The sequence below is a fragment of the Perognathus longimembris genome, chromosome 9 (genome assembly GCF_023159225.1).
Source record: "Perognathus longimembris pacificus isolate PPM17 chromosome 9, ASM2315922v1, whole genome shotgun sequence".
Taxonomy (NCBI): domain Eukaryota; kingdom Metazoa; phylum Chordata; class Mammalia; order Rodentia; family Heteromyidae; genus Perognathus; species Perognathus longimembris.
Genome location: NC_063169.1, coordinates 13,183,080 through 13,197,655, shown reverse-complemented (window position 1 = coordinate 13,197,655; position 14,576 = coordinate 13,183,080).

Here is a 14,576-nt window from a genome sequence, read left to right as displayed (position 1 = left end):
ACAGAAACATACAGAATGGGAGGTCATAAATATTGAATAAATGAGGAGGTCATAAGACTGAATAAATGAGGAGAGATTTATAATGAATACTATGACTTAAAAAAAGGAAAACATAGCCAGGCACTGGGCTCACACCTGTGATCCTGGCTATTCAGGAGGCTGAGATCTGAGGATCATGGTTCAAAGCCAACCCTGGCAGAATAGTTTTGTGAGCCTCTTTTTTTGTTTTTTCCTTTGTTGGCCTTGAACTTGGGCACTTTCCCTGAGCTGTTTTTGCTTAAGGCTAATACTCTACCACTTTGAGCCACAGCTCCACTTCCAGTTTTCTGGTTTGGTTATTTGGCGATAAGAGTCTCCCAGACTTTGCTTCCCTGGCTGACTTTGAACTGTGATCCTCGATCTCAGCCTCCTGACTAGTTAAGATTACAGGCGTAAGCCACCAGCTCTGTGAGACTCCAATAAATTACTCAGAAAATATAAAAGTGGCACTGTGGCTCAAGTGGTAGAGCACTAGCCATGAACAGAAAGCAGCTCAGGGACAGCTTCCAGGCTCTGAGTTCAAGCCCCAGGACCAAAAAAAAAAAGGGGGGGGGGGTAAGGAAAAAAGCCAAGCCAGGCACTGTGTCTCAATCCTGTAATCCTAGCTCCTTCGGACGTAGAGATTGGGAAATTCAGGTTTTAGGCCAGCGTGGGCAAAAAGAAGTTTGGTAGGCTCCATCTCAAACCATGGCTGAGTGCAATAGTATTCATCTGTTATCCCAGCTACCGGAGAGGCACAATGGCTGGGCACAGGGGTACATGCCTGTTATCCCCAGCAGTGGGGAAGCACAAGCAGGAAGACAGCAGCCTAGACTGGCCCCTGGACATGTAGCGAGACCCTACCTTCAGAGTAACTGACTTAAAAAGAGACTGGACGCATGGCTCAAGTGGTAGAGCACCCGCCTAGTAAGCAAGAGGTTCTGAGTCAGTCCCCAGCTCGGAGGGGGGTGGGGAGAGGAAGGAGGGAGGGACAGGGGGAAAGAAAGAAAACATAAAAGAGGAAATGAAAAAGAATAGGTAGGCTGAAGCAGATTGTGCATTTGGCCAGGAGAGTGGGTGGTTTTGAGTTTAGAAGGTTGGTTGATGTTGAGGGTGTGGAAGGCAGGGGGCAGTGCAGAAGGGGAGGGAGCCTGACGTGTATGTTCAGGTTCATGGAGCGGCAGCGCCCGGGAGGGGAAGGTTTGCAGGCTGCCAAGGGGACAGCACAGTTAAGGGGAGGGCTGGCCCAAAAGAGAAGGGCCCATACTGAAGGGGTCCGAATGAGGGAAGAATTTGGGAGGAGGATCTTGAGCACACACAGCTGGTCACTTCCGAGCCATGCCTGTGAAACCAGGAGGAATGTGGAGGAGGCACAGGAAGAACCGCCCATGGAAGAGTTTTTTTCCCTGTAGAGTTAGAAAATACTGTGTCCCCACCCCCTCCCCAAAATGGGTTGAGGGGAACTGACGACTGAGCGTGATTTCCAAAGAACCACAGGCACAAGTATGGCAGGAAGTCAGCAGGACAACAGAGGCTGTTGGAAGGGCCAAGGGTGACTTCTGTGCCACGAATCTGTAACCCAGACGTGTACCAAGAAGTTTGACCACGACAGACTCACTCAACAAAAACATGGTACTTTGTCTTTTTTTCTTTTTTTCAATCTGCCAGTGGACATGTATATGTGACCTAGTCAGTGATGCGCAGAAAATGATTATCCATCAACATGGTTACACCAGGACTAAGAACTCAACTACTAGCCTGTAACACTCACCTAAACTGGCCTCATGCTGCCTTCTGACACCCTACAATTCTTTCTGCACAGAGAAGCCCAACTCTGTTTTTGATATAGAAATCAGGTCCTATGATCTCTATTTGGGTCCTGCCCAAGGCAGTGAGTACCCTGTCGCCTGTCACTCACCCCCTTGGGCTGCTCTTCCCCCGGCCTTCTCCTTGGAGCGGTTTCTTAAGCTCCTTCTTGCCTTGGGGAGGTAGCATCCACTGTGCGTGTAGCCCACCGTGCCTTGCCCCAGCCAGCACCCTTTACCCCTGATTCCTGCTTGTCCTTCACATTGAGCTTAAATGTCACCTCTGTAGACAGCCCGCGGGCACACTGTCCCTTGCCTTCCAGGAATGATGTACACAGTGCATATGACTCTAGATTTCTCTGAGTGTTTATCAACTGTCTTTCTTTCTCTGCAACATTACCTTCATGAAGCAGAGCTCTGTGTCTCTTGTCTACCGTGTCTAGTGCTTTAGTCCCATTCCTAGCATGAGGTCTCCTCATGGAGGTGCTCAGTAAATATGTGTGTGTGTGTGCACACGCGCACACAAGCATGCTAGTCCTGAGGTTTGAACTCAGGACCTGAGTGCTGTCCCTGAGCGTTTTGCTTCACCTGAAGGCTAGTGCTTTGCCTCTTGAGCCACAACTCTACTTCTGGCTTTTTGGTGGTTACGTGGAGATTAGAGTCTCATGGACTCTCCTTATCTGGAATAGCTTCACACCCCAATCCTTCAGATCTCAGCCTCTTTAGTAGCTTGGTTGACAGGTGTGAGCCACTGGCACCCAACTAAGTAAACACTTCTTGAATGAATGAGTACATATTTTCTCTGTAATTTTTACTTTTGACTTTGTTTCCTTAATTATTTGATTTTTCAAGGGCTACTTAGGGACCTAACAGGTGTTCAGGAGTTTGTTCTGTTTTAAAATTTGATATGATGTATTCATTTAAATTTGCTTCTGTTTTATAACTGTTGGGATTAAACATATCTGCCAGGCTTCACCGGCAGTCAAATCCAAAGCCTGTTCTGTTCCCTTCAGCCACCGTCTCCGCATTCATTGAACCGATATAATGACATGAAAAGAAAATAAAAAGCTGGGCGCTAGTGGCTCACCTGTAATTTTAGTGACCCAAGAGGCTGAGATCTGAGGACTGAGATTTTCAAAGCCAGCTCGAGCATTAAAGTCTGTTAGACTCTTATCTCCAATGATTCGCCAAAAAGCCAGAAGTGAGAGATGTGGCTCATGTGGTAGAACGTTAGCCTTGAACAAAAAACAAAAGCTCAGGGACAAGCCCGGTCCCTGAGTTCACAGGACTGGCATAACAATGAAATAAAGTAAGATTTTAAAGAAGAAAAGAGGAAAGACGAGATAGTAAAGCATGCCTGAATCCTAGAACTTGGGCGGTGGAGGCAGGCAGATCAAGAGCTGAGGCCAGCCTACGTTCCATGCTATCTCACATAACCAAATGAAAACCAACAGACTCTTTCTTTGCTTCTATGTCACATGGCAGCAAGTCAGGAGTTTTTACCAGGAGGCAGTTTAGTGACCAATAGCCTTGGTCTCTCTGCCCCCTAAGGCCCACAAAGCCTGGCCATGGAGGGACAGTAGGCTGGCACCCAGGCCCAAGCCTGGCCCTGACTTCCTCTGGGACTCAGAGCCTTCTCCTCCCCTGGGTCCCCACGTGTGGGTGCAGGCTGTAGTTGTTCCTCTCCAGTGTGTCCAACAACAGTGGGACACACCCAGCATTTAAAATACCTCTCAGCATGCCCTTTCTTCATGGTATTCCTGAAGAAATAGGAAGAAAATACTCCACACCGTTCCAAAGCCGGGTTTGGAGCAGGAACTGGAAAGCAAGTCTATAATCATACAAATGAACCGTGTAGATCTGCTGAGCCCATCTTCCTTCCCCAGGGTGACTGACAGCTGTCTGGGGCCCACACCGCATAATTAATGGCTATCACTCAGAAAGGGCCCCGGTACACTGAAGCTTCCGTATACCTAGCACTGAGCAATCATTAATTAGCCCCTACTGGAGCCCCTGAGTTGGGTGTCATTATCCTGGCTTTGCTAACAAGGAAAAGCAAGGTGTCCGTGCCTGGACTCTAAGCAATATGTCTCCAGGCTCCCTAAAGAATCCCGGAATCCCTGACCTTCCACTGAACTTGGGTCTCCTGTACTATGGAATCCATCTATCATATCATTAAAGACAGCCAGTTAGAAGCCGGATGCTAGTGGCTCACACCTGCAATCCTAGCTACTCAGGAGACTGAGATTTGAGGCTCATGGTTCAAAGCCAGCCTGGGCAGACAAATTGGAGAGATTCTTATCTGGAAGTTGAGGTGTGGCTCAAGTGGTAGAGAGCAGACTCCAGTGATGAAGCCAAAGGAGAGCTCTAGGCCCTGAGTTCAAGCCTCAGTGAGCCCCATGACATCCAATTCCAATGCAGTTTCCTAATGCAAATACATGTTGCGCTTGTAGAACTTCAGCCCCACCCCGTGACTTGGCTCATTCAGGGAGACTGAGCTCTGCCTATCTACTTGGGAGCTGGAGACATAGACTGTCCTGAAAGTGAGCAGAATGGCATGGAGAAATGGAGCTGTGTATCATGTGACATCCCACCTGTAGAGAAAAGTTATCTGAGCTAAGCTTCTTCAGAATGTTCTTCAGTTTGAAAGCTGTATTAATCATTAGAGAGGAGGGCTGAACACACAACTCCATCTTTCCGTCTTTCCAGAATGTTCTTTTATGTCTGGCCTGGTGGTATACACTTGTAATCACAGTACTTGGAAGAAGGCGAGGAAGAAGGACTGTGAATTTGAGGAGTGCCCGTCTTTCAGAGTGAGATACTGCCTCAAAAAATAAAAAGTATGTGGTTGCAATAGGATTAAAGCCTGTGTTCAGAAGAGGGAAGTAGAGTGAGAGGACTTACATTTCCAGCAAAGATGAGTAACGTCCAACTCTGTCACTTAAAGTACGAGCCAGGGCAAAGGAGCAGTGGAAAGAGAGAGAACGCAGGAAATAGACACCGCAGTGAACCAGGGAGAAAGGGAAGCAAATGAGGCTTCCCTTCCACTCCCAAATAAGCTTTCAGAAAAGGTCAACTGGGTTGAGAGATCAGCTCTGCTGTTACAGCTGATGGAAGGACAGGCTTCGTTCCATCTTGGTTGGTTGAACTGAAAGCTTGCCACATTTCTGTCTGAGTTCCTCCTTTTAAACAATTTCCTGCATCGTCAGGGGGACATAACCTGCCACTTGCCTTTTGGAAGGTGAAAGGAGAGGCCTTAGACACTTGTACCATCTAATAATTTTGATATCTTCAAGCTGAAGAGTAAGTTCAGTTGGAGTAGTTGAGAACTGACCCATCTTTTAGATTCAGTTCTTGGGACAATGTGTAGAATTCTTGGGACCATGTGCCGACCAGGTGAAGGGCAGTGGGTGGCCAGATTTCTTCAAGGAAAACAGCAGGTGACAGGGAGGAGAAAACCAAGGGGGAGATAGCATGGAAAGCTGTTAGATGGATGCATGGTTGAAGGCAAAGGAATGTCTATGAACTGGAAAGGCTTTTCCAAGGAGTTCCAAGGAGTGTGGTACTTGAGAACCTGTGAGAAACTTGGTTTGTCCTGAGCTAGTCTTTCAGTTTATGAAACAGGATAAGAAGATGAAGGAGGATGAAAACAACACTCATAAAGTAACCAGAGGAAATCCAGCTTCTCCAATAATACCAATGATAGGAACTCTGAGAGGGAGGGAGAGACAGAGACAGTGTGAGACAGAACAAAGATACAAAGTACTTGGGGCTTTGAGAGAAGGCTGGAGCCTGAAAAGAGCATTGCGACAGCGGATCCCTGGGATTGTTTAGTGTTCCTAATGAGATGGAAAGATCCACCTGATGCAGACCTGGTTCTTGCAAAAGACACGAATGTGAAAGATCCACAAATGGGGATAGCACTGAATGAGGAGAGGCAGGTGGCATTCCTGTCCCGAGGACACAGGAAACACAGAGAAGAAAGCTGAAATGAGGTAATAGGAGATGGTCGCTGGCATACTATAGCCACCTCCTGATCACTTCTCCCCTCTGCCTCCCCTCTTCGATTCTCAACACTCGCATCAAAAGTATGTCTCCTGCTACACAAGGAGAGAGACACGTGCCATGGCCAGGCCAGAAAGCCACTGCAGTCAGTCTTCTGGGCCACAGCAGTGTTTCCTGCTGACCTTCGGTCTCCTTTCCATATTACTGTCCTGGACTCCTCATCCGCCGTCATGCTAACCTTAAGCTCTCAGAGTACGAGTAAATCCTTTCTCTAAGCCCTTTTTCTTTTACTATTTTTCTTATGCCGGTACTGGGGCTTAGCTTTCTCACTCTAGCCTGGAGGTCCACCATTTGAACCACACCTTCACTTCCTGCTCTTTTGCTGGTTAATTGGAGTTGGGAGCCTTACAGTCCTTTCTGCCTGGGTGGGCTTTGAACTGTGATGGTCAGATCGCAGCCTCCTGAGTAGTTAGGATTACAGATGTGAGCCATTGTCACCTGGCTAACCTTTTCCTTTTCCTTCTATGGAAAATAAGGCAATTTTATGGATGTATAATTTCCAAACACATTGGTATGTTGTCATCTGTACTAACTGTGAAATAACCTTGTCCTGTGTCCACTGAGATAACTGTGTCTTTTCTTCTTCACTGAGGAATCCAGCACAACAAGAGTTTAAGTGTGATTTTGTTTTCATAAGAAGAGCACTGCTTACCCAAAAGAATGGGGAACATGATCACATTTGGCAAAATTACCCTGTGACTCAGAAGCTAACTTAGAGTAGGATTAGAACAGACAAAAGGAACTTTGTCTTGTAATCCTTAGCTGTGGTCATTTTCTAAAAACTATGTGTTTATGAGCTGTGACTGATATATCTTACCAATGTGTGTCCATGAGCTGTGACTGTTATATCTTACCAATGTGTGTTTTGGGTTCTTTTTTTTTTTTTTTTTTTTTTAGGGATCCAGGGATGAAACCCTCTCATGTATCTGCCCCCCTTCTGTCTTACTCTCCATCTTCGATATTGAGGTTTTTTGGGTTTTATTTTGTTCTTTTGGTTCCCTGACCGGGAAGCAAATATTGGGTTTGAAATCAAGGCCTCATGCTTTCTAGGCTGTTACTCTACTACTTGAGCCAGGCCTTCTGCCATGGCTTTTGGTGGTTATTTTTTTCCTGGTCCTGGGGCTTGAACTCTGGGCCTAGTCACTGGTCCTGAGCTTCTTTTGCTCAAGGTAAGTGCTCTACCACTTGAGCCACTGCACCACTTCCAGCTTTTCTGAGTAGTTAATTGGAGAAAAGAGTCTCACAGGATTTCCTGCCCAGGCTGGCTTTGAACCATACAATCTTCAGATCTCAGCCTCTTGAGTAGTTAGGGTTATAGGGATGAGCTACCAGCGTCCATCCTGGTGGTTATTTTTAAGATAGGATCTCATGAACTTTTCTGCCTAAGCCGGCCTCAAACATGATCTTTCAAATCTCAGTTTCTTAAATAGCTAGGATTATATTTGTGAGATACTAGTACCCAACAATATATAATCTTACTGTCAAAACATTGCATTTTACTGGGAATTACTATAGTATACAATAACTTTCAAATGTTCATAATTATACCATGTGTTTCCCTTTACTTTGCATGTATGCATGCGCGCGCGTGTGTGTGTGTGTGTGTGTGTGTGTGTGTGTGTGTGTGTGTGTGCCCACCCTGGGGCTTGAACTCTTGGCCTGAGTGCTTGCCCTGAGATTTATCCCCGATTGCTCTACCACTTGAGCAACAGCTCCACTTCCAGGTTTTTTTTTTGGTGGTTAATTGGAGAAACAAACTCTCATAGAATTTCTTGCCTGGGCTGGCTTTGAACCACGATCCTCAGCTCTCAGCCTCCTCAGTAGCTAGGATTACAGGTATAAGCTTCCAGGGCCTGGCTCTTTAAGAAAGTGCTTTTGCCTTTAGGAAGATTAAATGTTTGGTTTTCTTTTTTTTTCTTTTTTTATTTTGGCCAGTCCTGGGGCTTGGACTCAAGGCCTGAGCACTGTCCCTGGCTTCTTTTTGCTCAAGGCTAGCACTCTACCACTAGAGCCACAGCGCCACCTCTGGCCATTTTCTGTATATGTGGTGCTAGGGAATCGAACTCAGGGCTTCCTGTATAAGAGGCAAGCACTCTTGCCACTAGGCCATATTCCCAGCCCCAGATTAAATGTTTTTAAAAGTTTAACTGATCTTTTAAAGTCATAGATGTTCTACCTTTTTATTGAGTGCTTTGAATGTGCCTAAAATTTCTAAATAAATCTATGTTAGGAAGGGGTGTTAGTGGTACATGCCAATTTCACACTTGGGAGTCTGAGACAGGAGTATCTCGACTTCAAGGTATATAGTGAGACCCTGTTTCAGTCCCTCACCCCCCCCCCCCCAGAAGAACCACAAAAAAGTGAAGTTTCCATCCAATATCTTTCTTAGCAAGAATGGCCTCCCTTTAAAGTCCTGTATTGGGCCTCTTTTATCCCTCTTAGGTCCAGCATCCTGTGGCCAAGAAGGAACCCTATGTGCAAGAGGTAAGCCAGGGGAGGCCATGTTCAGGGAATGTGTTCAGAGCTTGGCGATGCGGGCTGAGATGTCCCTGGGCAGGCATGAACGACCCCTTGTGTTATAAAATGGAGGCGAGTGAGGTAGAGAAGGAAAACTTGGCCTCAGAACATTTTGAAGGTATATTTCTTTTCATGGAAGACATTAGAACATTAATTAACTGATTTCATTACTAAAATATTGAAACATATCATATTTGAGTCTACATTAACAATCTTGCTCTCTTTTTGTCATTAACATTGGAGCACATTTGGGCACAGTGTTTATTGTCATTCGGAGTAGTAGTTACTATTATTATTTTGGTTTCTTTGACCTCAAATGCAAGCTTCAGCCTGCCTCAGCCTCTCAAAGTGAGTTAATTTTTTCCTATTAATTCTCTTCATCTAATAGGCATTTTTTACCTATAGGTCTAGCCCATGACATAGGTAAAAAGCTCTATTTGGAGACATATTCTATAGTCATTCGGATTTTTACAATAATAACACAAAATCACTCCAAGAGTGTTAAGAACTAGCTTTTCTTTCCTCCCTTCCTTCTTTCCTCCCTTCCTTTTTTTGTTCTTTCTTTCTCTTTTTTCCCTCCCTCCCTCCCTCCCTCCCTCCCTCCCTCTCTCCCTCCCTCCCTCCCTCCCTTCCTTCCTTCCTTCCTTCCTTTCTTGCAGATTTTGGTTTTTTAACTCAGGGCCTGGGTGCTGGCCCTGAGCCTCTTTGTGCTCAAGAATAGCACTCTACCACTTGAGCCACAGTGCCCCTCAGGCTTTTTCTGAGTAGTTTATTGGAGATAAGAGTCTCACGGACTTTCCTGCCCAGGCTGGCTTTGAACCACAATCCTCAGATCTGAGGCGCTCCTAAGTAGCTAGGATAACAAGCATGAGCCACCAGCACCTGGCAAGGACTAGTTTTTCAAGTAGAGTTAAGGTAGTGAGGGGAGACAGCAAATCAACAGGGCTCTGATATTTACCTTTTTAAAAATGTATTAAAGGAATATAGGAATGTTTTTAGTCTAGGGCATGTTTCTTTCCCTAGAAGAATCTGTCAGCTGAATGAAAAGACAGGAGAAGTGTGCATGGGAACAGGAAAGTCATACAGGACAAGCCACGCAAGCCTGTGCTATGGAAAGAAGCACTGGAGGAGAAGGGGGCCAGGAGCAGGGGTGCCCTGGACACCTCTGGGCTGGGCTCCGCCCTGTGACTCAGAGATGTTCCGGCACCAACAGGGGAGGTGACATTCTGGGAGGGGACAAAGATAAGGAAGGTCACAAGCAAATGGTACTATGTGCATTTGGGACTTGAGGGGACAGTTTGTACAGAGACACACGGCAGGTTGACAGGCACAATAAATAGTATCATTCCATGAGGGGCGTGGGGATGGGCTTTGTCCTCAAGAGAGTGGACAGTCACTGGAGGTGTTTGAAACCTGGATGAGGGGATAGACTCTATGACTTGGAGAGAATAAATAAATGACTGTTTCAATGATCCGGCAGAAGAAGACAAGAACTAGGAAGATGACAGTCTTGAGCTCATGGACCAGAGAAAGCCAAGGATCTGATATTTTGGAGATATTTCCTCTCTATACCAAAACAGCAAAACAAGCGGGGTGCTGGTGGCTCATGCCTATAATCTAGCTCCTGAGAAGGCCGAGATCTGAGGTTGATGTTCAAAGCCAGCCTGGGTAGGAAAGTGCATGAGGCTCTTTTCTCCAGTTAACCACCGAAATGCTGAAAGTGCAGCTGTAGCTCAAGTGGTAGAGTGCCAGCCTTAAATGAAAAAGCTGAGGGACTGTGTTCAAGCCCCAGTGCAGGCACACACACAAAACACACACACACACACACACACACACACACACACACACACACACACTGAACACCATCTAATGGGCATCTAAAACACTGGCAAAAATTTCTACTGAGAACAAATGGTCAATGTTGAAATTTAATAGTTATATTTTATCCTGTTATTATTCGATTCTGTTATTATTCTAAGTGAGATAAAAAAGCAACACCCATTTTCCCACAAACCATACTCCTATTTCATGACCTCCTAATGTTTTATAATGCGAGCTATCTGTGTCTCTCAGAAGAATTCATGAGCACCATCAAACTCAGTGTTTTAAGTAGATTAGGTACATTGCCAAAAGCCCAAGCTGTGCTCTATCAGTATGTTAACTTGGGAAGCGCTAAAGGCACAGTGGTGAAGAAAGGCTTTGACACTGAGGAGTGGCTGCCTTTGCTCTTGTGATGGTCTTCAATGGCTGGAGGGACCTGAGGCAGCTCACTGAGGAGAGTGAGTTCATCAACTCCAAGGCCCTCTGCCCCTCTGCCCTTCTGCAGTTAGGTAAGTTAGATCTAACACCAAGAGAGCATTGAACATGGATTTCCACACACACTGAGTCACACGCCCTGGCTGACTTTCCTGGCAACTGTGACACCGGAAGGATGCTGCAGCAATGAATTTATCTGTGATTAATTCGTGGGAACTTGAGCTGATTTCTCCTCCTTACTGTTGATTATCAATATTATTCAGCCATTCAGTTTGTGAAATTATATCTCCCTTCCCTCATGAATCATCTTGAAAAATAGGTTAGCTCGTTAAAGTAATGATAGTCCTTTTGTGATGGGGGGCGGGGAGGCACGCTGAAGTCCTTCCCGAATTTTTTAGGAACTGTCTGTTAGGGACACAGACTGAAGCCAGTTCTCACGTAGAACCACAAGCACTTTGGAAAGGAATGAAATATGGTGACTTGGTTAAAATCTTGGATTCTGAAGTGACACCATGAAGGTTCAAATCCAAGCTTGGCCACTTGATAGCTGTGTGACCTTGTGAGAGTTACTAAACCTGTCTGTGCTTCAGTTTACTCACCTGCCTGGTCAAGTCTTTGTGAGATGAGGTGTGTTTATTACCTATGGTTATACCTGGAGTGCCACTTACCATAAACACTTGGTAAATCGAGGAGAGATATATTTGTTATTGTTATTAGGCAAAGAAATGGAAAAGATACCTATGTAGGAAGGCATTGAAAGCTAGAGTCATAATTGTAAGAGATATTCAAGTAGACAATTGATGATGGAGAACATCTGGTATTCAGGCAGGAGAGAGAACTTTATTTGGCCAAACTGCTGGCCTGCTGCCAAATCCAAGGCATGTGAGGCAAAGAGAGCGAGTCACTTCCTGATCAAGTCTTATCTAGGGCAGGGATGGGGAGGCGTGTCCAGGTGGATTAGGGTGTGGCCTCAGAGAAGGGGGAGGTAACTGCCTCCAGGTGTGCGGGTTACCTAGGTAACTGGACGGCGATTTAAACAGGCAGGAGCATCTGCATGGAGCCCTTCCAGAGTCGACCATACAATTATTATGTGGGCCCAATAGTTTTTCTTTTTTTTTTCTTCACGATCAATTAAGCTGCTTGAATAATGTTCATTGCTCTTGGTCCAGTTGTAATTCCGAAGCCACAGAAATGGCAAAGGAGGTATGTGGTGTGTGCAGATGCACACTTACTTTTAAGGAAGACCGCTCAATAGTAAATAGGAGGGCAGGAAGAGAGGTTGAGAGTTAGAACGGATGACTGAAGGCAGGGGATCTTGTGTGCTTTATGCAACATAGCTAGTGAATATTCACTGAAAGGCTGTCTGCAAGGGAAAGCTTTGCTGTAATTCAGGGAACTGAAATGTCCAGTTCGGCGGAAGCAGTGACTCACAGTTTCCAAGACTCATCCAGCTCCTTCGTTTTATTATTTTATTACCTGTATTTTATGCCAGTACTAGGGCTTGAACTCAGGGCCTCACACTGTCCTTTAGCATTTTAGCTTAAAGCTGGCACTCTGCCATCTAAGCCACAACTTCCTGCTTTTTGCAGGGGAATTAAAGAGCCCCACGGATTTCCCTGCCAGGGCTGGCTTGAAACCACAATCCTCCGCTCTCAGCCTCCTGAATAACTAAGATTGCTAGTGTGAGCCCCCAGTGCCAGGAAAGCGCCTTCATTTTAGACGACAAATTAAAGTTGGTTTTTAGCCTATAGTTAGCAAATTACCTCAGATTATGTCCAATTGAGGTTCATTTGAAAGGGTCTCCCTCAGTCATCCTGGTGAGCTGGGCTGTGTCCAAATAGCAAAAGCAAACAAACAAAACCAGAAACAAGAAAGAGGGACATGGACAATTCGGCCTTCGGGGGGCCCCCCACCCTTCCTTCTCCTAACTCTCTTGAGATTTTCTGCTCAGGTTTTCCTAAAGTCTCTCTCTTTTCCTAAAGTCTCCCTTGCTGGAAAGGAGCCATTTTTGTGGGGCACGTTAGAAGTGGGTGTGAATGTTTCTTCCCGTCTGAGGGATCTCAAGTCCTATTTCGTTCTCTCAATCCAGAGCAGGGAAATGGGACCATTCAGAAGGCTGGTGCCAGGTTCCAGTTCCTCCCCTGCAGGGCAGGGGAAGTCTGAACAGAAGCTCTTGTCCCCCTACAAAGAAAGGGACAATGGTTGGTCTCCCGGGCGGGGAACCCAAGGCCAGCCCAAGTGCCAGGCTATGCCCTGTTGCTGGGACTAAGGCAGTTGAAGAGGACATGGGTCCCCCACTATAACCCATGGGTCCCCCATGGGTTAGAAGATTACAAGAGAGTCCTTCAAGGTCGCCCTGTTAGGTCAGATCTGCACACCACTTGATATTCTTCAGTAATGGTGGTGGGCCGAGTTAAAACAAAACTAATGAGGGTGCCTGTGGTTTTCTTTTTGTATTAAGAAGATTAGATCTGGCTTATCTCTCCTCCTCAACCTTCATGCCAATTATGTTTATAAGCAAACAAAGCTAGCTGAACTGTGGTTTGCAGAGACGACAACAGCCACAATCTCCAGATTGATGTGCGTGCTCAATTAGAACATGTGCCCAAGTAATTGCCACCTTAGGATGGTGAGGATGATGCTCTTGTGAATGAGGTTTAAAAGGAAAGCTCCCGAGAGCTTTCTGGATCCTTCCACCAGGTGAGGACACAGTGATGGTGTGCTGGGAAGCAGGCTTTCACCAGACACGGAGTCTGCTGATGACTTGATCTTGGATTTCCTTACTTGTAGAAGAGTGAGAAGTAGGTTCTGTTACCTATAAGCGGCTAAGCCGCTAGCCTAGGACGTTCTGTTCTACCAGCGCGAATGGACTGTGTTACCTCACTTGGCTCCTGAACTCCTTGTGGCTGAGTGGGTCATGCTTTCTCCACTCACTGCTAAGGGAGGCTGCTTCTAATCTGCATTGCCTTGCCTTTCCTTAGGCATACATACACATGGAGCAAGAGAAACCTTGCTTGAATAAGAGTTGATGCTCAATAAATATTTGAATGAACATGGTTTTGGTGAAAAACATTAAGAACTTACACATTAATAAAAGTCATTTCCAGCAATTAAACATAGTTTTCAGAGTGCTTTGTACATAGTCTATAGTTACATGCAGCATGGTAGTACCAACACGCATAGATTTCCTCATGTGCCAGTGGGCTGTACACATTTTCCCCCTTACAATCAAAAAGTGCTTCTTAGCTGGGTGCTAGTGGCTCACACTTGTAATCCTAGCTACTCGAGAAGCTGAGATGTGAGACTCATAGTTCAAAACCAGCCCAGGCAGGAAAGTTTTGAGACTCTATTACATATGTATGTAGAGATTTTCTTTCATCCCATTTTACATCAGGTTGCTATGACAAAATGCCATAGACTAGTAGGTTTATAAGCAATAGAAACGTTTCCGTGTTGGTTCTAATGGCTGGGAGCATGGTGCCAGCTTGGTTGGCATCTCATGAGGCCCTCTTCTGGGCTGTAGAATGCTGACTTTCTGTCGCTTCATTTAGCAGAGCAGAGAGGAAAACCAGCCTTCCTGTGACTCTTAAAAAGGCACTGGTGACAACCTCTTACAACCTGTTACCTTTGTGCTCCGGAGCAGGATTTCAGCATATGCCTTAGAGCCATACTAACATTCAGCCTCCAACACCTACTCTTTCTCTCACCCTGTTTTGATTTGGAGAAGCTGCATGGGACATCAATAGCAAATTCTAACCTGGCATAGCTTTTTGAACATTTCAAGCACTATTGTGAATATTCTACAAGTAATGTGTATAATCCTATACAATTCTGTGAGGCAGATGCGATTGTGATTCCTATTCTTCCAAATGAGAACACTGAGGAATAGGTTATAGTAGAACAAAAAACAATAAG